The 23,873-nt window shown below is 36.3% G+C and overlaps 1 long non-coding RNA gene across 1 annotated transcript; it reads left to right on the top strand.

The window, feature by feature from the left end:
- The first annotated feature begins 523 nt into the window (after positions 1 to 523).
- LOC135964829 (uncharacterized) lies at positions 524 to 5,462 on the top strand. The gene is made up of 2 exons (XR_010577513.2): positions 524 to 840; positions 2,487 to 5,462. It is a non-coding gene; the product is annotated as an uncharacterized lncRNA (long non-coding RNA).
- Positions 5,463 to 23,873: the final 18,411 nt, after the last annotated feature.

Raw genomic sequence — 23,873 nt, 5'->3', positions numbered from 1 at the left:
CTCTCTGTCTCACACACACACCCCCCCACAAATGCCTACTTCTACCCCAAGTTTCTCTCCTAATAACACCAAGTACTTTACTGCTCCCTCATAGCCATGCTTCTTGACAGAATTGTCTAAAATCTTCACAATTTCAACTTTTCTACTTTCCACACATTCTTGAAGTTAATGACTAGAAATCTGTTGAATACATATTTTAATGGGGGAAATTTTTTGCACCCTATATGTACTTTGTTGACACTGTGTATACCAGACAAAAATTATGTATATAATGTAAATCTACAAGACGATTTGGGGAATTAAATTATTATACATCAAGGTTGTCTTTGCATCTTTGCAGCCATATAAATGCTTACTACAATATGTAATGCTATCAGAAATGATTTTGAATAAAGCAACATGCAAGTTGTACATGTAATAGAAAACCTGAAACAATATACCAGCATGCAATACTGACAGGCATCAGACTCTTGGAATAGAAACTCTATTCTGGGCTTTCTTCAAAACTTAGCTCTGCCCACATAAGTGTCTGTGGGGCCAAAGACATGTACCTATTTGGAGACCCCCTTACCCTACCTTCCTTATAATGTCTTAGTTACCCAGGACTCCAAAAGTTCCTGCTTCAAGGGTTCTAGCCTCTTGCCCAAATTTGTCTTTTCAAGTGTGAATCACACCACTAGAAAGTGACCTAGATGCAGCTATTTTGGAAGCTATGATCAAGACTTGAACTTGCTGACTGGATTAAGTGGAATGGGCAAAGGCTTCTGTGAGGCCCCCTGTGGAAGAGGTCAGTGCAGAGACCAGAGGAAGACAAGGCCCCCTCCATGCTGCTATGCTAAGGTGAGAAACTTCTAGGACCTGGCATTTCAATATTTGAATTTGAACTTGCAGCCATTGTTTAGATATATTTTTCAAGGTAGAAAGAAAAGCATATATACATTTATTGTCAGTAGGTTTGTTTGACTTATGCTTAGATATTTAGATATATGTTATATGGGCTTCCATGTGCACCTAAGGTACCAGCCTTACAAATGTTGTAAGCATATCCACTAGTATGTTACTAGTAATTTCATTCCTGTGAGAGTAAGCTTAATTATTTGTTTTTCTTCCTTATTTTCTTCCTTTTGTAACCTAAAAATAAAATTCTAAGCTCTTCAACTGAATGAACAGACCAGTCTTGGCCAAGAGGATAGCAGCATAACCTTAAAAACTGAGTCCTCAGCCAGGACAGGATGGGGGATCAGACACACCTCTGTATACCTCCTCCCTGGTTAACCATGATTGGCCTTCTTTCCCTGAGGGCTTAATGGAAACCAGCCCTTCCAAAAGTCTCTACCACTGATATAATTATCAACCAAGGGCCTGAGGCTTCTTCTCCTTTTTGACCTGATAAAATGCCATGGGCCACGAATTGGCTCTGGCCAGTCTGTGAAGAATGTGCATTAAGGGATTTTGTGTCATCTCCTTCACCTGTTGACGTCAGAGGACCGAAAACTCCATCCTTGGATTAGGCTGATGCTAACACTGCCTTTTTAAAACATGAGTCTCATGAAGGTGCATGAAGCTCAATTGCACATGTGCATATTTCTCCTGTTATAAATTTTCATGACTCTTCCTATAGCTTACTAAAGATGTATATTTGGCCACTCTGCTCAGCGTAAATCCCTGTTCTTTTTGCCCCTCCTTCAAAGTGTCTGTTTCTGGCTTCTGGCCAGAGGCTGTGCTTCCCAGCCTGTCAGAATGGCCACTCTGAAGGCTGCAACCCTTTATGACAAATAAAAGCCTCCTTTCCAAATTAATGAACCCCATCGTTCTTCAGTTAGCACTTTTTTTTTTTTACTTTTTTCTTTCCTCCCTTCCTCCCTTCTTCTTTCCATCTCCTCTTTCCTTCTTTCTTCTATCATTACATTTCTAAATCACTATTTTCTGAATCTCTAGTTTTTAAAATTACATTTACAGTTAGAAAACAGCAAAATAAGTTTTAAAATATTATCCAGTAGTCAACAGATAAGATACAAAATACATTTTAAGATATGCATGCCAGTGAGACACTCTGTAAATATTTGGCGCCAGGAAATGTAGATAAGCCAGACTGGAAAACGCTTTTTTAAAAAAATACTAGACCACAGCTGGTAAGTGCTGGTATTGGGGAAAAGTAGCTCTGCAATGCATGGTGATTTTCCACTTTAAACCAAAAATACAAATCTCATAGCAACAAAGGACATGGGGAAAATGAATTAACATATATAAAAACATTGCTGTGACGGCAGATTAGAAAGCTTTTTCAAGGTTCCTTCCCAAATAAATTTGACTGACGGAGAAGCATAGACAATAGTAATGAGCATAAAAAAAGTAACAAGACCCCCAATTTTCGAGGTCAGGGATCTATTAATGCTAAGATGATACTAAGGGAATAGGAAATATAATAGCTTCAATTTACTTATCCTAACCCTGCATTTCATAGCATCTTATATTTTCTCTTTCAGCCAAATGGAATTCTCCACTAAAAGCATTCTAAGAAATTCACACAGGCATGAAGTTAGACATGAAAGGGTTTTCTATTTTCTTAAAAGTGCTGCCTTGCTCCTGATTAAGATCAGGGAGATGGAGTTGGAAGACAATGAACTGACTTTTAGCGGATGGCCACGAGGTAGCACAGGGGAAGGTCAATGAAGGAATGGACTCAGTCGCTGTGGATTGACCAAGACCTCGGCAAGGCCTCCTGGAAGAATGCCAGCTGACAATGCTGCATTTGTGCATTCTGGTTTTCCTGTCTTAGAACACAGAAATGGCTCACTGAGTTTCCTAGTTTTGAAGCTTTGTATATTTGAGTGCTGGTAAACTTTTACTAAATGTCCTTCCTTAGTCTGAGTTTTTTTTTTTTTTTTTTTCTTTCCCAGTATCTCTGTCTAAAGCTCCAATACAATTCTATTCTTTCCTTGGTTAATATTTTCATTCAGTTTCCCAGTTTCTATAATTCTAAACTTCTTCACCTCATTGGGCAAATTTCTTCATTAGAAATAGGCGTCACATCTCTTTACGTTTTTCAGGCTTAAACCCAGTAAAATCGTGTAGAGCTCCATTAACTAAGGTAGTTTTTTGAAGCCTGGGTATGTTTATGTACACAGGTCTCTGCCCAGAACACACCCTGTATCCTTTTTTCCTGGCTTAATGGCATCTTTCCCTTTAAGGACAGGCTCCCTTCTGACATCACATCCTCTGTGCACCTTCTCATGTCCCTCCTTCACCCACGTGCCCTTAGCCCCCTTGATGGTGCACTGTTGAATGGATTCTCTGTCTCCTGTTTAGAAAAGTTCCAGTTTTGTGTTACTAAGTGTACTGTACCATAGAAGGAGGATTGGTGGATATATTCCTCTTGTTGCCTTCCTTTGGTCTGATGAGACTCCTAGCAAAGGCCTAAAGACCCATATCAATATTCAGCATGCTGTAAATCAAAGTCAAGTATCAGAACTGGCAAACACCGTTAATTTTACAAAACAGAGATATTTCATAACACCTGTGCACATCTTCTTCATAGATGTATTCTATGGCATCTTGCACTGTGTAGGGAGCTCTCTAAAGAGTGTGATAAATATCTGTGTAATGGGTGTGTGTGTATATGAATATGATCTGAGAGCAGGATGAAGAGGAACAATTCCCTCCAGCACTTAGCTTACTTTTTTAAAGGAAGAGTGCATTTATTTGATTAAGGATCCAAAACAATGTAAGGAAGGTACAGGCAGAGTCAATAGTCTCTGTTCCTGCTTTTCTCCCTAGCAATGCAGTGTCTTTCCTCTCCCGTGAAAGTCCCCATGTTTATTTGTTTCTCTGTGTGTGTTCTTGCATTGTCCTTTCATAAAAACAAAAGCAAATATGAGTACATGTTCTTATCACCCTTCATTTTTATCCCAAAAGTACTAATTTATATACACTATACTAAACCTTGCTGCTTTCACTTAATGTATCTTGTAATACTTCCTTTTTTTTTTTTTCCTTTTGAGAGAGAGTTTCACCCTTGTTGCCCAGGCTAGAGTGCAATGGTGCAATCTTGACTCACCGCAGCCTCCACCTCCCGGGTTCAAGTGAGTCTCCTGCCTCAGCCTCTGAAGTGGCTGGGATTATATGTGCCCACCACCACGCCTGGCTAATTTTTTTGTATTTTTAGTAGAGATGGAGTTTCGCCGTGTTGGCCAGGCTGGTCTCGAACTCCTGGCCTCGGGTGATCCACCCGCCTTGGCCTCCCAAAGAGATGGGATTACATGCTTGAATCACTGCGCCCGGCCAGTATCTCATAATGCTTTCTATAACAGTACATAGAGGAATGTCTTGCTTTTGATTTTATATTGCATTTAAGGTTGGTTTTTAACAGAGGCACAGTAAGAATTGACTGAGTGTAGAGGGACATTTGGGTGGATGATAATATTTTGTGATTATGAGCAATGCTACAATGAACATACCTGTACACACACATGCACAGGTGACTATGTAGGATAAGGCAACAGAAATGGGATTGTGGGGACAAATGAAAAATAAATTTTGACAGGTATCGTAAACCTGCCCTCCATGGGCTTACACCGTTTTGCATTCTAACCAGCTAGGTAGCAAAGTTCTTGTTTCTTCAGCATTGCCACCAAAAATCTGATAATGGAGAAAGGGTATCTCAGTATATTTTTAAGTTGCTTTTCTCTCCTCTAGAGAAAGGTGAATATATGTGTGTACTGTGTGTACTGGCAATTTGTAATTTGTGGGTGAGTAAGTGTGTATATACATGTTTGTCTTTATCCTGCTTTGTATTTTTAAAATTGTTTTCTAGTTCTTAGAAATCAAGGTGATAATCTCAGTTGTTGAACTTCAGGTCATCCTGAAGTTGAAAATATTTTGTATCAGATTTTTCTTTTTTTTCCCTGACATTATTTACGGTGATTTATTTTTTCATTTGTATTCACTGTTTTTATATCAAAAGAATTAAATGTATCAATTTAACAACTTCTATAGTTTGAATTAGTTTAAGAAAGATGTTCTTCAGATTTACAAGGGAATTAATATTGTTTTATTCTAATACTTATATGACTTCATATTTTACAGTGAAATTTTTATCTATTTGAAATTTTACTGGTGTATCCTGCTAAGTTTCATCAATATAACTCTTCAGTTGTTCAAACCCAATTGCTAAAAAAAAAACTGTCATTCCCACTTCAATTTTAAAAGTTAAATTTATCATATATTGAAACTCCGTATTGATTTCAAACTATTTCTAGATTTTATATATTTTTTCATCTTATTATTTCTAGTTTTAATTGTTTTGAAGCATTATAATATAATATGCCTTATGATCTGTTCAGGATGGTTTCCTGCTGTAGTTCTTAAACAGACTTTCCTTGATTAATATATTCTGTATTTGTATAAATCCAACAACCCTTGTACATGAATATAAAGGTATATAAATTTCAAATTTTTATTCATATTACTGGTTTTTATTTCATATATGTATGCATTTCAAAGGAAACATGTCGGATACTTTTATTGTGATGATGGTACATTTATAAATTAAATTATTGAGTGTGCTTAGTCCTCTAGAAAGCAGAATCCAAGATAAAGTAAGAATGTGTGACAATGTTTGGAGGCTTCTGACGTGAAAGACTGGGCAAGCATGGGCAGGGAGAGCTTCAGCCCATAGTAGAGATGGAAAGAGAATTGAGTAGAAGAGCCACAGACTATGGTGCAACTGAGAGAGTCTCAGCCTGCTTGATGGGAGCTCATGGCGCAAAGGTGACCTACAGAGGGAAAAGCCAGCTGCCATGTTGTGAAAACACTCAAGCAGTCCCGAGGGAGCTCCAGTTTGCCAGGATCTGGAGCTTCTTCCAACAGTAAAATGAGTGAGGCATTTTGGCAGCAGAACCTCCAGACCCGTCAACCACCCGATGATAGCGGCCAGAGCCGCATTTTGACAGCAGCCTTAGGAGACTGAATCAGACTACTGAGGTAAGCCACACTCAAATTTCATACACACAGGAATAATAATTAATTCTTCTTTGGGCCTGTTGCATTTGGGGATAATTTATTACATGGTAATAGATAATTCAGTCACTGCCACCTTCCTCAGTCATTATCTGTGGACTGCCTGGGAAGAGTGTGGGATAGCTCTAACACTGCAGTGGATCCTGACCTTGCTGAGCTAGAGGATGTTAGCTTACTGCTTCCCAAAGGGGACTGGCACAATCTTTCTGCAAGGGAAGTGTGAGTGTATACTCTCATGATTGTCACAAAGAACACAGGACTCTTTCAGGCATTTATTCTTAGGTAAGTCTACCATACCTTCAGGATTTCATTTGTATTCATCTGTACTATTTTCTAGTTTCCCCCATAATCTCTTTAAAAATTTATTATTTCTGTTGGGTTTTTTAAATAATTTTTTTTACTATTGTAAGTGTTTTCTCTAATCTCTATTATTTCTACTACAGCTTATATATGTGAAGGCTATAGGTTTCTGAGATCTGTACTCTACTATCTTCCTGAATCTTTGTATTGTTTTAAATGGCTTTCCAGTTTGTTCTCTTGAGTTTTTAAAGTGATATTATTATATCATCCTCAAAATGTGATAGTTTTATTAGTTCTTTTTACATATCTTTCATCTATTTTCCTTTTCAAATTGCATTAATTTTTCTAGTCCAATAATAAATAGTGATGGTATCTATCTTCTTGTCTCAGTCTTCTGTTTAAAGAAAGCATTTTCAGTGTTTTTATATTCATGATTTTTTTCTGTGTTTGTCTCAGAAGAACAACTATTGGAAAAAGTTCCCAATATTTGTACCCTATATACTCCAAGGAATTTCACCTTTCTGTCCTCCTCAAGAATTAGGAAGGTTTATTTAAGAGCACATGGAACTATCACAATCCTGTTGTCCAGATGCCATAAGGAACACAGAAAACAAAAGATTATTATGCTTCTCTAGTAGACTCAGATACGCATTTTTTGATGTTGTTAACTTGATTAAATCTATCTATGATTTTACATTCCTGACCAATAAAATCTAAAATTTATTAACATGCATCTGACTGTGGCTGTTATGTTTATTTTATGTTTTATTTGTGGCCAACATGCCCAAGGACAATTTGGGTTTCACTGTTTGATAAGTAACAAAACTGACAGAAAATTAAGAATTTGAAAATTCTCACAAAAATGCCACTGAGCTGTTCTAGAGAAGACTTTGACTATCTCAGAAATAATTAGCTTTATGGATTCTTAGGTGGACTCGCAGACTTTCTCCCCATAGCCTCAAAGGCTAGTGGGGCACAGACCTGATATGACTGTGCTTAGCATGAAATGGCTCTCAGATTCCTGAAAAATTTCTTTTCTAAAATGTGTTTTAAGTTGGTGGCTATAAAGAAGAAGGCTTGGGTTTAATATCTTCCCTGTCGTCTCTTAGATGAGTTGTTTAAGGCAAAATATTATCACTTCCACTTAAACTGAACCTATTCCTCAATGAAAAGAGGGAACACACACCCGTTTCATCTCACATTCTTGCCATAAAGATAAAAAGTGATCAGTGATCAGTGAAGCTGTGTTTTGAAAACTCACAGTTCTGTACAAATGCAAGTCTTCAAGTATACATTGAGACCCAAATTCTGTACAAATGCAAGTCTTCAAGTATACATTGAGGCACGAATTCCATATTCCTTATTTATATTTCTCTATGCCTATCACAAGCCACTTCCTTTTACTGTTTTTCAATCCACCCTCCATGTAATCATCAGATTTCCCTTCAATAAATGCAAATATCATCTCATATTCCTCCAGTTAAAGTTTGATAGTAGGCTCTCAGTGCTGCATGGTAAAATCTAAGCTTACCAACAAAGCCAACATAAATGTGGTTGGTGTTCCGAGTCTGGGCTCCCTGTACCCCTTCCTCAATCCCTTTCATCAAGCAATGTTCTCCTCTCTCTATTTTAGAAGTCCTATTCCCTCTCCTTGAATCCCCCTTATCCACTCCGGAGGCACTGTCTCTACTTATCAGTAAGTCTTACCCCTTCTTTCCCTTGGCCTAATATCAAACTACAATTCCTAGGCTTTTATTTCTAGACATGCCACAGGAGGAAGTTTGGGGCATTTTATGTGAGTGAGTGCTGCCACTTCCAGAGCCAGATTCTAAAACCACTTATCAATAGGCAAGATCCAGAAGAACGGGCTGAGAACTCCAGGGGCAAGTCAGTGGCAGGAAGGTGCCCCACATCTGGGTTACTGCATAAAGCCAAACCACAGTCCCACCCTCTCCAGCTCACCCGTGGGTGAAGTGGAGTGTATAAGGTGAACTGAGCAAGATATAAACCTTTATTGTGCTAATTCCATGAAATTAAAGTACTTGTAGAGGAGGTGGAATTTCTTACCCAAATAAGGACTTTTCCATCTCCCTTTCATCAGTTATCTTTAAGGCATAGTTTATGTACCACCTTCTGTAAGAAGCTTTCCCTGACCCTTCAGAGAGAGTCCCCTTTAAATTGACCTAAAATTTATTTTAAGTTGTTGGCTGCAAGGAAGAAGACTTTATATTTACCATAGCAGTATTTCCCTTTCTTATACCAGTCTTTTAAAAATTTGTATTTATAAATGTTCTACAACTCCACTGAGGGCCCGAATTGTATCTTCGTACCTTTATGTTCTTAGCAACATTGCATACAGGTGAAAAGACTTTCAATTACCATTGAATAAATAAATGAATGAGTGAAATAATCACAGACGTTTATTAAAGTTTATACATATAAAGGTGGTGTTGAATATTACAGTTGCAAACGTTGGGAATGAGGGTATATTCTTAAATCTATTTCTAAAGTGATAGGGTATGCTGTTAATCATTTCTTTAGAAACCAGCCTTGTAGCCTCCATGTGGATAATTTCAATTTTAAATCCTATTTCAACTTGGCATTACTTTGACAGTATTTTAGTCTGAGACAAAATTCCCTTGCCAGGTAATAGCTTTATAACTCAATGGTATCTAATAAATTTAGAAAAAAACAACAGAATTGGATTACTTTTAGTCACTTTTATAAAAGATAAACTACTCTAAGAATACCTATTTGGAAACCTCAATGTCCTCTTCCATTAGGTTTGTGTTTATGTGAGTAAATTATAATTTCAAATTGTTGCCTCTTGATGATAGAGACTGGGTTTATTAAATGTTCTCAGCCCATAGAAACACACAAAGGAAAAGGCTGTTTTGATGGATGCCTCACTGTTACAGAAATGCACACAGACCCAGATGGATTCAGAGCAATGCATAGCATTTACAGTGGTGTAATTACACTCAACAACTAAAAAGTGGATCCATTACTTTCTTAAGGCTTTTTTTATGTCTAAGTTAAAAAATACGGAATTATATTTAAAAAGAAAGAGGATAAATGAGGAAGGTTTGCTATAACTAGATGTCAAAGTTTAAGGAAATATAATACATGGTTTAAAATACCTGTACACAGAAAGGTCATATTTAACAAATCTATAGCTAACATCCTACTCAACAGAAAAAAGTTGAAAGCTTTTCCTTTAAAAACTGAAACAAGAAAAGGGTGCTCACTTTTGCCCTTTAATTCAACATAGTACTGGTAATTCTACCCAGAGCAATTAGGCAAGAGAAAGAAAGTCATTACATTCAGGAAGGAAAAAGTTACATTATACATTTGCAGATGACATGATCTTATACATAGAAAACCCTAAAATGTCACCAAAAAAAAAAAAATCCCGTTAGAACTAAAAATAATTTCAGTGAAGTTGTAGGGTACAAAATCAACATATGAAAATCAGTATTGTTTCTGATATCAGTGATATTAGCGATATAATCACTAAGAGTGTATTAGTTTGTTCTCACATTACTATAAGGAAATACCTGAGACTGGGTAATTTATAAAGGAAAGAGGTTTAATTGACTCACAGTTCAGCATGACTGGGGAGGCCGCAGGAAACTTACAACCATGGCAGAAGGTGAAGGGGAAGCAAGGCATCTTCTTCACAAGGCAGTATATAGGAGAAGTGCCGCTGGGAAAAGGGGGAAGAGCCCCTTATAAAACCATCAGATCTAGTGAGAAGTTACTCACTATCACGAGAACAGTATTGGGAAACCTCCCCCAGGAGTCAATTACCTCCACCTGGTCTCTTCCTTAACATGTGGGGATTATGGGAATACAATCGAAGATGAGATTAGGGTGGGGACACAAAGCCTAACCATATCAAAGAGCAAACTATCTAAAAAAGAAATAAATCAGTCCCATTTACAGTTACAACAATAAATAAAATACTTTGGAATAAATTTAACCAAGGACATGAAATATCTCTACACTGAAATCTATAAAACATTGATAAAGAAATTGAATAAGATTCAAATAAATGGAGAAATATCCCATGTGTATGGATATTAATAACCATATTAATATTATCCATATTAATATTAGTATTATAATCCATATTAATATATTATTAATAAAATCAACATTGTTATTCATACTACCGAAAGCAATCTGCAGATCAATGTAATCCTTAGCAAAAGACCAATGATATTCTTCACAGTAGTAGGAAAAACAATCTTAAAATTCATACAGAACTACCAAAAAAGTTTTTGAATAGCTAAAGCAATGTAGAGCAAAAAGGACAAAGCTGGAGGCATCACATTTCCTGACTTCAAAATCTCTTACAAATCTATGGTAACCAAAACATCATGGTACCAGCATTAAAACAGACACATAGACCAATGGAACAGAAAAGGGAATGCAGAAGTAAATTCACACATTTATAGTCAACTGATTTTCAACAAAGATGCCAAGAATACACAATAGGGAAAGGACAGTTTACACACAATGGGGAAAGGACAGTCTATTCAATAAATGGTGTTAAGAAAACTAGATATTACCATGCAGAAGAATAAAATTAGACCCTTGTCTCACACCATATGCAAAAATCAACTCAGAATTGATTAAATACTTAACAGTAATAGATTAATACTTTCATAGACCCAAAACTATGTACCTACTAGAAGAAAATGTAAGGAAAAATGCTTCATGACATTGATCTGGGCAATAATTTTTTGGCTATAACCCCAAAATCACAGGCAACAAAAGAAAAATAGAAAAATGAGATTTTATCAAACTAAAAGCTTTTGCACAGTAAACAATAAACAAAGTGAAGAGACAACCTACAGACTGAGAAAATATTTGCAAATTATACATGTGATGAGAGATTAATATACAAAATATATAAGTAACTCAAGCAACTGAAAAGCAAACAAACAAACAGATTGAAAAATTGGCAAAGGACTCTTATAAACATTTCCTTAAAAATGACATACATTGGGAGGCCGAGACGGGCGGATCACAAGGTCAGGAGATGGAGACCATCCTGGCTAACATGGTGAAACCCCGTCTCTACTAAAATTGCAAAAAAATCAGCCGGGCGTGGTGGCGGGTGCCTGTAGTTCCAGCTACTCTGGAGGCTGAGGCAGGAGAATGGTGTAAACCCTGGAGGTGGAGCTTGCAGTGAGCCGAGATTGTGCCACTGCACTCCAGCCTGGGCGACAGAGTGAGACACCATCTCAAAAATAAATAAATAAATAAATAAAATAAAATAAATGACATACAAATGGCCAACAGTTACATGAAAAAGTGCTCGACGTCACTAATCATCAGAAAATGCAAATTAAAACCAAAGTGAGATTTCACCTCACACATGTTAAAATGGCCATTAGGAAATAGACAAAATATAGCAAGTGTTGTTGAGGATGTGTAAAAAAGGGAAGGAACCTTTGCCCATTGTTGTTCGTGGGAATATAAATTAGTACAGACAATATGAGAAACAGCATGAAAGCTCCTAAAATATAAAACAGAACTATCATATGATCCAGCAATTCCACTACTAGATATTATTCAAAAGAAATAAAATCAGTATATCAAAGCAATATCTGCATTCGCTTGTGTATTTCAGCATTATTCACAATAGTCAAGAGATAGAAACAACCTAAGTGTCTCTCAACAGATAAATGGATGAAGAAAAGAAAATGTGGTACATACACACAATGCAATACTGTTCAGTCACAGGAAGAAAGAAAATCTTTTAATGCACCACAACCTGGATGAATCTGGAGGACATTAAGTGAAATAAGCTAGGCTCAGAAAGACAAAACACTGCATGATGTCATTCATAGATGTAATCTAAAAAAGTAAAAGCGTTAATCTCCTTGAACAGAAAGCAGAATAGTGGTTACTAGGAGCTGGGGTACTTGAAGGAGATGTTGGTCAAAGGATACAAAACATCAGTTAGATAGGAGGAATAAGTTCAAGAGGTCTGTTATACACCATGGTGACTATAGTTAATAACCATATATTGCAATCCTGAAAAATGCTAAGAAGTGAATGGTAACAATTCTCATCAGAAAATGATCACTATGTAAAGTAATAGACATGTTAATTTGCTAGATTTATTAATTCCACAATGTGTATATACTTCAAAACTTCGTGTCGTACATGATAAATAAATTTCACCTATCAATTTAAAAAATAAAAGAATACTTTTAAAGGTGGTTTGTTATAGAATCTTTTTAAATGATTCAAAACTTATTTCCCTTTGAATTTCTTATGAATACCAAATAGCCACATTCTTACTGAGGCCTGGGGAAAGAAATGAGGGCGGGAAAGTGAGCAATATACCAACATTTGTATTCCAATAATGTTCATATTACCCATAATCCTTTCTATAAGTTTATAACAGTATTTCTCAAGGGAAAATTAGATATTAATTTAAACTTATATCAAAATGAAAACGTGGGCCAAATTTGTTTTGCTCCTCAACAAAAGCACAATGAAAGTTTCCTCTTTTATTTCATAGACTCACATGAGTGTCATAAGTTATGTGTGGCTTTGCAATATGTCAGACAAATTTTGTAGGTAATAATGGAGTTGTTTTACCATGGTCAAAGCTGCCTTTAAAGATTATTGAGGCTTATTGTCAAATGGAAAATAATATCATTGTATTAACATTAAAGAGACTTGGGAATTTGGTCTTTTAAATTCACTTACATTTAACAATCATTTACAACATGTTGGCATTTTCACATAATTTATATACATATATATGAATATTATGTTTCATTGTTGTAACTGATATAAGTAAAAATTATCTATATTCTACTAAAAGGAAACTGGTATATTTAGAGGAGTTATCCAATGTCATAGATTAATACTCATCAGAGTTGGATTTCCAAACCATTTTTTTAAATGTATTTTATTTTTTTAGCAACCACATAGTATTTTTTTTTGGCAAGCATCTTAACAAGAAACAATTGTATTACAAACTTTTGTTCTTTTAAACTCTCCAGAATATTGGAATTACATTGCTTGCTTTCCTTGACAGTCTACTTATACAACTTCATTTTTTCTTAATTATTAAGTATCCCATCAAGACCTGTCAAGTCCTGCAAAATGTAATTCTAGTTTTATAGGCATTTTTATAATTAAGTTTGTGGGTATTACAGAAAATGTCTAGGAATGTTGTCTTTGGGAAAAAATGGATAATAACCTTTTACTAGTCTGTGATTTAGCTATTTCTCCCACATATTTTCAGTTTGTGAAACGTCTTGCAAACGTGTGCCCTATGGCCAATATATTGTCCTGATTTAGTTTCTTCCCTAAGGAGAATTTAAACCAATGTCTTAGTTCCAGGATTCTGTAGGCAATGACTCTTCTAGATTAGCTGAGTCCCATCAGAGGTGTGTGCATTGAGTCTAAGGCAGGGGAAGAGGTTAGTTGATTGAATAAGAAATGTGAGAAAAAAAATAGGCAAAGGGAGAACAGTGAAGATGGGCAAATTCTCAAATCCCAAGTGACTGAAACTTGCTGAGGGACAGGCTAGGCAAAACATGCTGTTTATCACATAAAACGTTGCATTAAGTATAGTCTATTTTGCTTGGGCTGGACCATATAGGAGGCAGAAGCTCTCCTTCTACCTACAGTGGAAGAAACTTTAAGTTGCCCCAACCTGGCTCCATCCTTACTCCATCTTTGCTCCACCTTGGTATACAGAATGTCCTGAGAACTGACGGCCAGCTTAAGAATATCTTATTGCATTAGTCTTACAGAGTTTCAAAAGACAGTGATTCCAAACTAAAAAGAAATAAAACATCTTAATAAATCAAAAAGATTATCCTTTCCAAACTAGATGGAACAAGAACCTTTAAGCTTTATTTTTCAACCTGAAAGCTGTGTGGTCAGGCTTGTCTCTGCCTTGTAACCATTAAAATTCTCTCCTCCTTTGGAGATGACATGAAAGGCCTGGTTGTTGTCCCCCAATTCTCCATAAAGGCCACAATATGTTACAGGCATATATTGGTGTCTTTATATGTAGAAGCAAGTCTGAAGAGACATTGAATCCTTACATGTAATTTATATACACAAATTACTCCATGTTATGTGTCTACATGAATGTATATGTATGAATGTTCATTAGAGAATAACATGAGAATCCCTTTTTTATATTCTTGGATATTGAGGTGCTTAGGGAAACATCTATAATGTTGAGAATGTGGTATCCAAAACATATCTCAAAAAAAGAATATCTATGACCAAAATTTATATAGACCAGAAAAACCCTTTTCTCCCAATGTAATATTTTTATAGCCTTCAGATTGTTTCTCCTTCCAGATAAAATATGGTGACCATCTGGGCTGAAAAATAATAGGCTGAGGGAATGTTATTTAAAAATACTAGAGATTCTAGACCCAAATGGCATCACCCACAGTCTTGGGGAATTTCCTTTAACAAACCCCTCTTGTGGTTTGAGATTATAAACCTCTTTGCTGAAATGCAATGAAAAATGCAGACATCAACAGTATCAATATCAAGAATTGATTTAATTTTATTTATTGAAAGGCGAAAAGTGTTCTACGGTAATTAGAATGAGTAGGTCAGAACTCATTTAATACAGGAGGAAATTCCCATTGCTAAGACATTCTTTTAAGTTCATCTCTAAACCACATTGACTCAATGGCCATCAAACTCATGCCTTTCTTCCGCTAGTTGGTGGCTTCCTGGTCATTCTCCATTGTCTTGTGAATGTGACCTTAAACAATGCAAATCTGCTTTATTGTAGTCCCCTACAATGCCTCTCAATCACCTTTAAGAAGAAAATTCAACTCCTTAACACAAAAGCACTTGGATCGAATTCAGAGCACTTCATTTTAAAAAGGACTTTGAAAAACAAGAGGGCATCAAGAGGACAGTGATAAGGTTTATTGAAGATCTGGGAATCTTGACAGAATAAATGTCTTAAAGAACTGAGGTCCTGGAAATGGGATGAGAGAAAGTTATGGTAAGAAAGTTATCAGTGCAGGATGAAAGTGCGTGTTACAACCAGCTTAGTAGAGAGTACAGAATGTTGTCATTTGGAATAGCTTCATTTCTTCAGTGTGAAGAGGGTACAAGTATACACTAGCTGTGGATATTCAGGAAAGTTTTGTAATCAGTTTTCACCACAGTTTATATTTCTCTAAAACTGTATAATAGGAGTCTCAATCTCATAGGGTTGTGGTGAGAATCAAATCTATATGAAACTGTTAGTAGAATTTCTTTCCTGTAAGTAAGTGATTACTGATGCTGATTATAATGACTGCTATTCCCATTATTTTTCCATAAGAGCATTTCAAACAGGAAACTAACCGCCTTGGAATGTATCGAATTGCCTCTTCGAAAATAAACTCCTTTGGATTTTTCAGTACTCCTACAGAAAGCCCTAACCTCCTGCGATATGGAAATGACTATGGTTAAAGATAGAAAATGTTGCTTTCACTTCCTCTAGAATGCATTTCACTCCTCATATCCCATGCAAATAAGCTCCGTAGTCATTTTCCTAGTTAACTGATCTGATCCCAGAGGGCTAAAAAATTACAGTCCCAACTAGACCCCTAAATTAAGACCTGCAGAGCCAGAAAGACAAGACTGCCATCTCTCCAGCTGCTTGCATCTCAAAACATTGTGAAGGGCCGACCGAAGATGACATCTTTAGGACTTAAAAGACTGACCCCTGAGTTTACCTGGTCCTTGTTGGAGACAGATTTACCTTCCAAAACATTAAGGTGATAACCTGGGATCCCTTCTATTGTAGCAGGACGAGCGGCAGACAAAACTCCCCAGACACCGAGTTGCAGACACCGAGTTACAGACACCGAGTTACAGAAGGAAGGGGTTTATTCAGCCAGGGGCATTGGCAAGACTTCAGTCTCAAGAGCCGAGCTCCCGGAGTGACCAATTCCCGTCCCTTTTAAGGGTTCACAACTCTAAGGGGGTGCACGTGAGAGGGTCGTGATTGATTGAGCAAGCAGCGGGTACGTGACTAGGGGCTGTTTGCACCGGTAATTAGATCGGAACAAAACGCGACAGGGATTTTCACAGTGCATTTCTATACAATGTCTGTAATCTATAGATAACACAACCAATTAGGTCAGGGGTCGATCTTTAACTACCAGGCCCAGGGTGCGGCGCCGGGCTGTCTGCCTGTGGATTTCATTTCTGCCTTTTAGTTTTTACTTCTTCTTTCTTTGGAGGCAGAAATTGGGCATAAGACAATATGAGGGGTGGTCTCCTCCCTTACTATTATGTCTCAGTTGAGCAAAAGTTTGCTTCTCTCCTTGCTGAAAGGCAGGAGGTCAGCTGTCATTCTTCTGCATATAAAGATAGAGAGAACCCATTCTTCCTTTCTGCCATTGGAATGTCCAGACAGGCTTGTAGAAGGTGTCACCATTTTCTTCTCATCTCCTTGCCCCAGGTGGCAAGTGGAGATGGTGTGCTTATTATTTTTTGCAAGGTACTTAATAAGAAACCCACAGAGAATACCTTCTCTGTGTATGCAGAATAAAATTAATAAAGATGGATATTTTTAAAAAATGTTTATAATAAAGAGATAGGTCAATACTAGTCATGAGAATGTAGAAAAGACTATTAATTTTATAGAAGTGTGGATCTAGCTGAGGTCCAGCAGAGCGGTGTGGAGAAGTGTGACATGGTCATTTTCTACATATATTATCCTCTTAAGGAAAGGGGAAATTTGTTCCTTGTGCGTGGGGTTCTTAGTTAATGCCATAAGATGATGATATAAATGGGACTTGCAGAGAATAAAAAATAACATTGGAGTTCTAGTGCTTGGTCTGGAAGTTATACTATTATTAATGCAGACCATTGTTGTTTAAACATTTGGAAATCACATCACACCCCTTGGACTTTCTGATTATGTGAGTGTCTCTGTGGAGTAAGTCCAGCAAGAATCTGGCCCAGTGAAACAACCTGGAAATCAAATGCAAGAGGAACTGATTTCCTGTCCTGCCTTCAGTTTATGATTCTCCAAACTCACTTTCATCTCAGGGCCTTTCAGTTTGCTGGTTTCAGGAAGGATTTTTCCTCTCTTATTTGAGTGGTCTTCTCATTACCCAAATGTTATTGTCACATTGCTTACTTTGGAAGGCTTTTCTTCAATCCTAGCAAAAAAACAGCTAACACTTTTTTTATTTTATAAACTTCAGAAAGGATTTATTAGAGCATAGAGAGAGAGAGTAGGTGTTTAATAGATATTTGAAGATGGATTCACAAGTATTTCTTCTTGGTTACATGACTGAGCTCCCAGTTCATATAATTTTTGAAACTGCTGTGTGTTATACACTTTTAAGGAGTGGCCTCTTAGCTTTTCTGCTAAGAGGAGCTTTTCTGCTATTACACATATTTTTAAAAGTACACCATCTAGTACACATCTTTACAAAAGATATGTAATAGGTTTAGAAAAAATCTGCCTCTGTTTTCTGAGTATATCATGATTAAGAAATGACCTTTCCTTCTAAGATGGCTTTAAAAGCCATTCCTTGTAATTCCCACTGTCAGATAATATTATTTAAAGTAGTTTTTACTCCTGCTTCTACCTATATGAAAGCACATCTACCTCTCCTGCCCTCACCTTAAAACTGAAAATGTAGTCTTGTTTCTACCTACGGGTAACCCTCTGTTTATTCTGTGGTTTTTATCTCCTCTCATCTGATCAATGGCTTGGCTTCTGAAGTTATCTCTTTGCCCTTGATTCATTCTTTTTCTTCTTCTTGTCCTTCTCTATTAGTTCAGCATGCAAATGTACAAGCCTGTAATATATTCTAACTACTGGCCCCATGTTAGCTATTTTCATTTCTTTTCTCCCACTCCATTTATGCAAAGACTCCCAAAGAGAGTATTCTCCACTCCCATTTCCACTCACCACAGCACACTTCCCCCTTGAACATTCCCAGTCAGATTTTATCCTAGCTCTCTGTTAAATATTCCTTTTAAGGCATACCCATGACATCTGTTTTTGCAAAATCTAGTAGAAATTTGAAGTTCTCATTTTAATTGAATTCTAGGTAGGATTCAACACAAATAATCACCATTTTTGCCGTGAAACACTATTTTCATTGGTCTGTGATACTTTCAATATTTTCTCCTGCCTCTTTTGTCCTTTCTTCTCAGTCATAGTAGCTAATTATATTCCACAGACAAACTTCTAAATATATACTCAATTTAGAATTTTAAAACCAAACATATGATCAAGGATGCAGTTTTAAAAATATGGTATAAACCACCAAAAAGGGATGTGGTAGTGGGATGGAGATACAGACACTGAAAGGCAACAGTACAAAAGCAAAATAAATTAAGTCCCAGGATGATATGGAAAAAAAATTCCTAGATTATAACTGGAAAGCAGATCCCAAGACCAATCATCTAGATAGTTTACATGGTTTTAGAAATATTTCTTTGGAGGAAAAAATGTAATTCCAATTATTTGATAGTTTAGACTGTGTAGAAAATGTACTGGAGGGATACTTTACAGATTTTTAAAGGATATAGAAAGACACAGATATCAAATAAATATACAACCAAAAAAGTAAGTTATGATTATTCTCAAGGATAATGTAAAATTGAACAAGGGTAATTTATTAACTATACACTACCTGACTCAGCAGTGGGCATTTTTATAGTCAGAATATTGAAATTAGCACACAGTAGATAAGGCCATTGATAGATTTTTTTTTTTTTTTTTTTTTTTTTTTTTCCAAATGGAGTCTCATTCTGTGGCCAGGCTGGAGTGCAGTGGTGCAATCTCAGCTTACTGCAACCTCCGCCTCCTGGGTTCAAGCAATTCTCCTGCCTCAGCTTCTTGAGTAGCTGGGATTACAGGCACCTGCCACCACGCCCAGCTAGTTTTTGTATTTTTAGTAGAGACGGGGTTTCGCCATGTTGACCATGCTAGTCTCAAACTCCTGACGTCAGGTGATCTGCTCGTCTTGCCTCCCAAATTGCTGGGATTACAGGTGTGAGCCACCGTGCCATGCCTCCATTGATAGGTAATTTATATTGTATTTGGAAAGTGCAAGTGGCAGTATAAATGAACTAAGATCCTAAAAGTGGGAGGTAGGAGATAAACTGAAGCAGAAATAAAAATAAAAATACAGTATAAGCAAAATAAAACTAAAAGTAGAGAAATTTGCCTCTGGGAGCAAGATAGAAGTAGAAATAGATAAAAAGCACTGTTTCTTGAATCTGTTGTGTTATAAGCCTTTAGCTCTAAATGGCATATTCATTACAGCATGTAATAGTTTGATAATAAATAAAATTAAATGTTAAAGTAAATAATTCACAGTATATATCATCCCAAATTAATCCAATAATGTGTCTTTTCCTATGGACCCCACATTATTTTCCTCTTTGTCTTGAGTAATGGGGTACCTCCCAAGCAGAAAGTAGGGTTAGCCGTGAAGCTCCCCGATGGGGCAGGAACAGAAGAAGTACCTATTCACGTGTGCGACCCAGTCACATTTAGCCATAGAGTTGTCTCACCATATGCTGGAAAACCTATGAGGTAGGCACTTTTTGAGGCACCTCTACTTTGTTTTTGATACCTATACATTTGACCCAGAGAAGGTTTGGAGCTTTGAGTATGGCACCCACATAATCAATTCTAAGGAAAGTTTGGATTGTATTTTCTTTGGAAGTGGAAACTTCCTTAAACATAGTCTTTTAGATGCCACAGATCCTATTCCATCTACTTTCTTGAGAAATATGTGTTGATTTTGGGAAGCAGTAAATGCTTGCATTTTTAAACTCTGAATTCTATCGCACTAATATTTATTAGATGGTTCCATAAACAAATTAGTAAATAAAGTAAAAAATTAATGACTAATTTTTTTCCCTGCCACAGGAACAAAACAAGACTTTGGTACTTAGTTCATGTGGACTCCAAAACTGATGAGGCTGCAGACTCTTCCCCAATCACTTATTGATGGCAAAGGGGTCTGACAAGGCAGAAGAGCAAATAGTCCATCCAGAGTTCAAATTATTCCTGAACAGGATGGAGGTTTTTGGTTAATTTAGTTTCTAAGTGAAGCTGCCATCCAAAATTTCATCAGCATGAAGAAAATCTAATAGGTCAAACATTTCAATCTCACATTCATAGATGCAACAAGATAATCCATATCGCCCATCACCCCATGCATTTTTATGGTATCTATCTCTGAAGTCCTTGATGAGAAATTACAGATCCCTCCTTCAGAGAGAGGGGGCTTGAACCATTCTATTGTCAAGTTAAAGTGTCCCATTTGAAGGAAAATTTGAAAATAGAAACATTTTGTTCTCTTTAAACTGAGTTAAAAAATACTAGGACTTCCTACAATGGAGAGGCAACCAAGGGATAACGAAGACAGTGCTGGACTTGGAGTCCTAAGATGGGAGGTCCAATTTGGTGTCTTTGTTACTATACCTTGTTCAGTTTCTGATTTCAAATCTATAAAGATTAACAGTAATCATGACTCAACGATTGGTTATGAATGTTATTGAAGTGTGCAATCAGCAGACTATCCATTCACCAAGTGTATTTTTTGGAATCTACGAAGTAGCAGGCATTGGACTGTATACTGCAGTTTTTGTGTTGCTCAGGAGAGGGGCTGTGAAGGGGCAGTGTCTGTGACAGTGCCTGGAGTACAGAATGGGGTAGTTCTCCAGCATTCTTTTACTCATAAGTATTACTGGTGGAAGAGAAATGAATTTTTCCAGGCACAGAGATTGCTTTATGCAGGAGTATTACAATAGAAGAGAATTATCATTGTATTTCTTATATTTTGTATTCCGAATCCCCATAGATTGCACAGAAAGGGTTTGAATGAACAGAGAGCACAATGAAAGCAGGAAGGTAAGACAGGGTGAGAGAAAAGGGTTGAATGGAAGTGGGATGATGAGAGCAGGGTTCTAAATTTAACCTACTTCCACTTACAAACCCATCTGGAAAGGAAGAAATAAACTTACATAAAGGAGGAAGGAAACACACACAGTGCGTCAATAGTCATTTTTAGTCCTGGATTAGCCATGAATACATATGGCAAATAGGCTACTGTCCATGTACAGACTGAAAACACCCAGGAATGTGGATCTGTGCTTGCTCAACACCTTGAATCTCACATCTCTGTGCAGAAACATGTCAGAGCCTTCCTTCCTTCCTTCCTTCCTTCCTTCCTTCCTTCCTTCCTTCCTTCCTTCCTTCCTTCCTTCCTTCCTTCCTTCCTTCCTTCCTTCCCTCCCTCCCTCCCTCTTTCTTTCTTTCTTTCCTTCTTTCCTTTCTTTCCTTTCTTTTCTTTCTTTTCTTTCTTTTCTTTCTTTTCTTTCTTTTCTTTCTTTTCTTTCTTTTCTTTCTTTCCTTTCTTTCCTTTCCTTCTTTCTTTCTTTCTTTCTTTCTTTCTTTCTTTCTTTCTTTCTTTCTTTCTTTCTTTCTTTCTTTCTTTCTTTCTTTCTTTCTTTCTTTCTTTCTTTCTTTCTTTCTTTCTTTCTTTCTTTCTTTCTTTCTTTCTTTCTTTCTTTCTTTCTTTCTTTCTTTCTTTCTTTCTTTCTTTCTTTCTTTCTTTCTTTCTTTCTTTCTTTCTTTCTTTCTTTCTTTCTTTCTTTCTTTCTTTCTTTCTTTCTTTCTTTCTTTCTTTCTTTCTTTCTTTCTTTCTTTCTTTCTTTCTTTCTTTCTTTCTTTCTTTCTTTCTTTCTTTCTTTCTTTCTTTCTTTCTTTCTTGGAGTTTCGCTCTTGTTGCTCAGGCTAGAGTGCAATGGCCCGATCTCGGCTCTCTACAATCTCCACCTCCCAGGTTCCAGCGATTCTCCTGTCTTAGCCTCCTGAGTAGTAGGGATTACAGTTACATGCCATCATGCCTGGTTAATTTTTGTATTTTTAGGAGAGACAGGGTTTCATCATACTGGTCAGGCCAGTCTCGAATTCCTGACATCAGGTGATCCACCTGCCTCGACCTCCCAAAGTGCTGGGATTACAGGCATGAGCTGCCTCACACGGATTCCATTTTCATTTTCTAAAATTGTTCTTCCTTAGGTCTCTGCCTTTGCATCCTGCTTGCTGCCTTGACACTTAGGACTGGCCATCAGGTGGTTTCATTAATAAAATATTTTCATTTCAGATTGGCACTTATAGTCTTAGCCAAAGAAATAACTATTGAAAGAAATCTTGGTCAATGATGACGGAAAGCTGGGAGTGATATGGTTGGTCTTGTTGATTGTTCCTCAAATGTGAATTATGCAAACTGGTCAGAAGCCTAGTGAGCCTTTAATTGACTGATTGATTGATTGATGAGATAAAGCCACTTAACCTGAAATCTATCCTGCTAACAATATTTTATGCTCACAGTAGCATATTTTTAACTATAGGCACTATGATGCACAGCAGATCTCTAGAATTTATTCATCTTGTCTATCTCTAACTTTATACCCATTGAACAACTGCCCGTTTCTTACTTTTCTCATCCCCTCACAACCACCATTCCATTTTAATAAGTTTGACATTTTTGACAAGATTAGCAAAAGTTACATAGGGTCTGCAGATTACAGGGGTCAGTTAAATGTGTAATGTGTCAGCATTAATTCCCTGATTTTGATGGTTGGATTGTGAGTATGTAGGAGAAAGTCTTTGTAAGAAATTACACTAAACAATTTGAAGTGATGAAGCATCAAGATAAGCCAAAGAACATTATTTGTACTGTATTTGCAGCTTTTTAGTAAGTTCCAGATTGCTTCAAAACTTCAACCTATATTAAAAGTATAAATTTTTATTTAATTTGATATAATTTATACTTTGTATTATAATATGAGTAGATAATCTTTTGTAAGTCTATTGCGATAACATATTATTAAATGTTAAGTTTTGATTTATTCTATTTAATTTAAATTTTAATGTGGTTATGTTCAGATGTGTACTCTTTTAATATAATTACATTTTATTTTTGATTCATAGATAATAATAAGAAAAGTTTGAATACTGATAAAAATAGATACAAAAGTATTTTAAGAAGAGAAAAACTAATAGTTAAAATTAAATAGGAATTCTTAAGATCATTTTGATTAAATTTTTATAAAATTTGAAACAATAAAAATTAGCGGATTTCCATTAAGTGGATATTACATTTAATTTATACAACTACAGGATATTACACATTCTTTACTTAATAAAGATCTCATACTGACCAAAACTATGAGACTACAACAGAGAATTACTCATAAGGCTGGCCTTCCCATTGTAAGATAAAGAAAATTACACTTAAATTGAACAAGAAAGACAAAAACACTTTGAACTTTGCTATTGTGACGAATGATGGTTCTGGAAAATGTTCATCACAGCAGTGTGAGATTAGAAGAAGGTTTCTAGGAAAAGAAATCTAATTTTGACATTAGTTAGTATGTAATAAAAAATTTATATTAGAAGATTATGAGAGAAAGTAGTATTTCTTAGGATTCTACTGACACTTTCATATATGTATTATACCTTAATTTTCATTTTTATTAAAAATAAAATTTTATTA

The sequence above is a fragment of the Macaca fascicularis genome, chromosome 8, assembly GCF_037993035.2.
Source record: "Macaca fascicularis isolate 582-1 chromosome 8, T2T-MFA8v1.1".
Lineage (NCBI taxonomy): Eukaryota > Metazoa > Chordata > Mammalia > Primates > Cercopithecidae > Macaca > Macaca fascicularis.
Note: the sequence above shows the minus strand (reverse complement) of the source record. Positions and strands in the feature narration are given on the sequence as shown.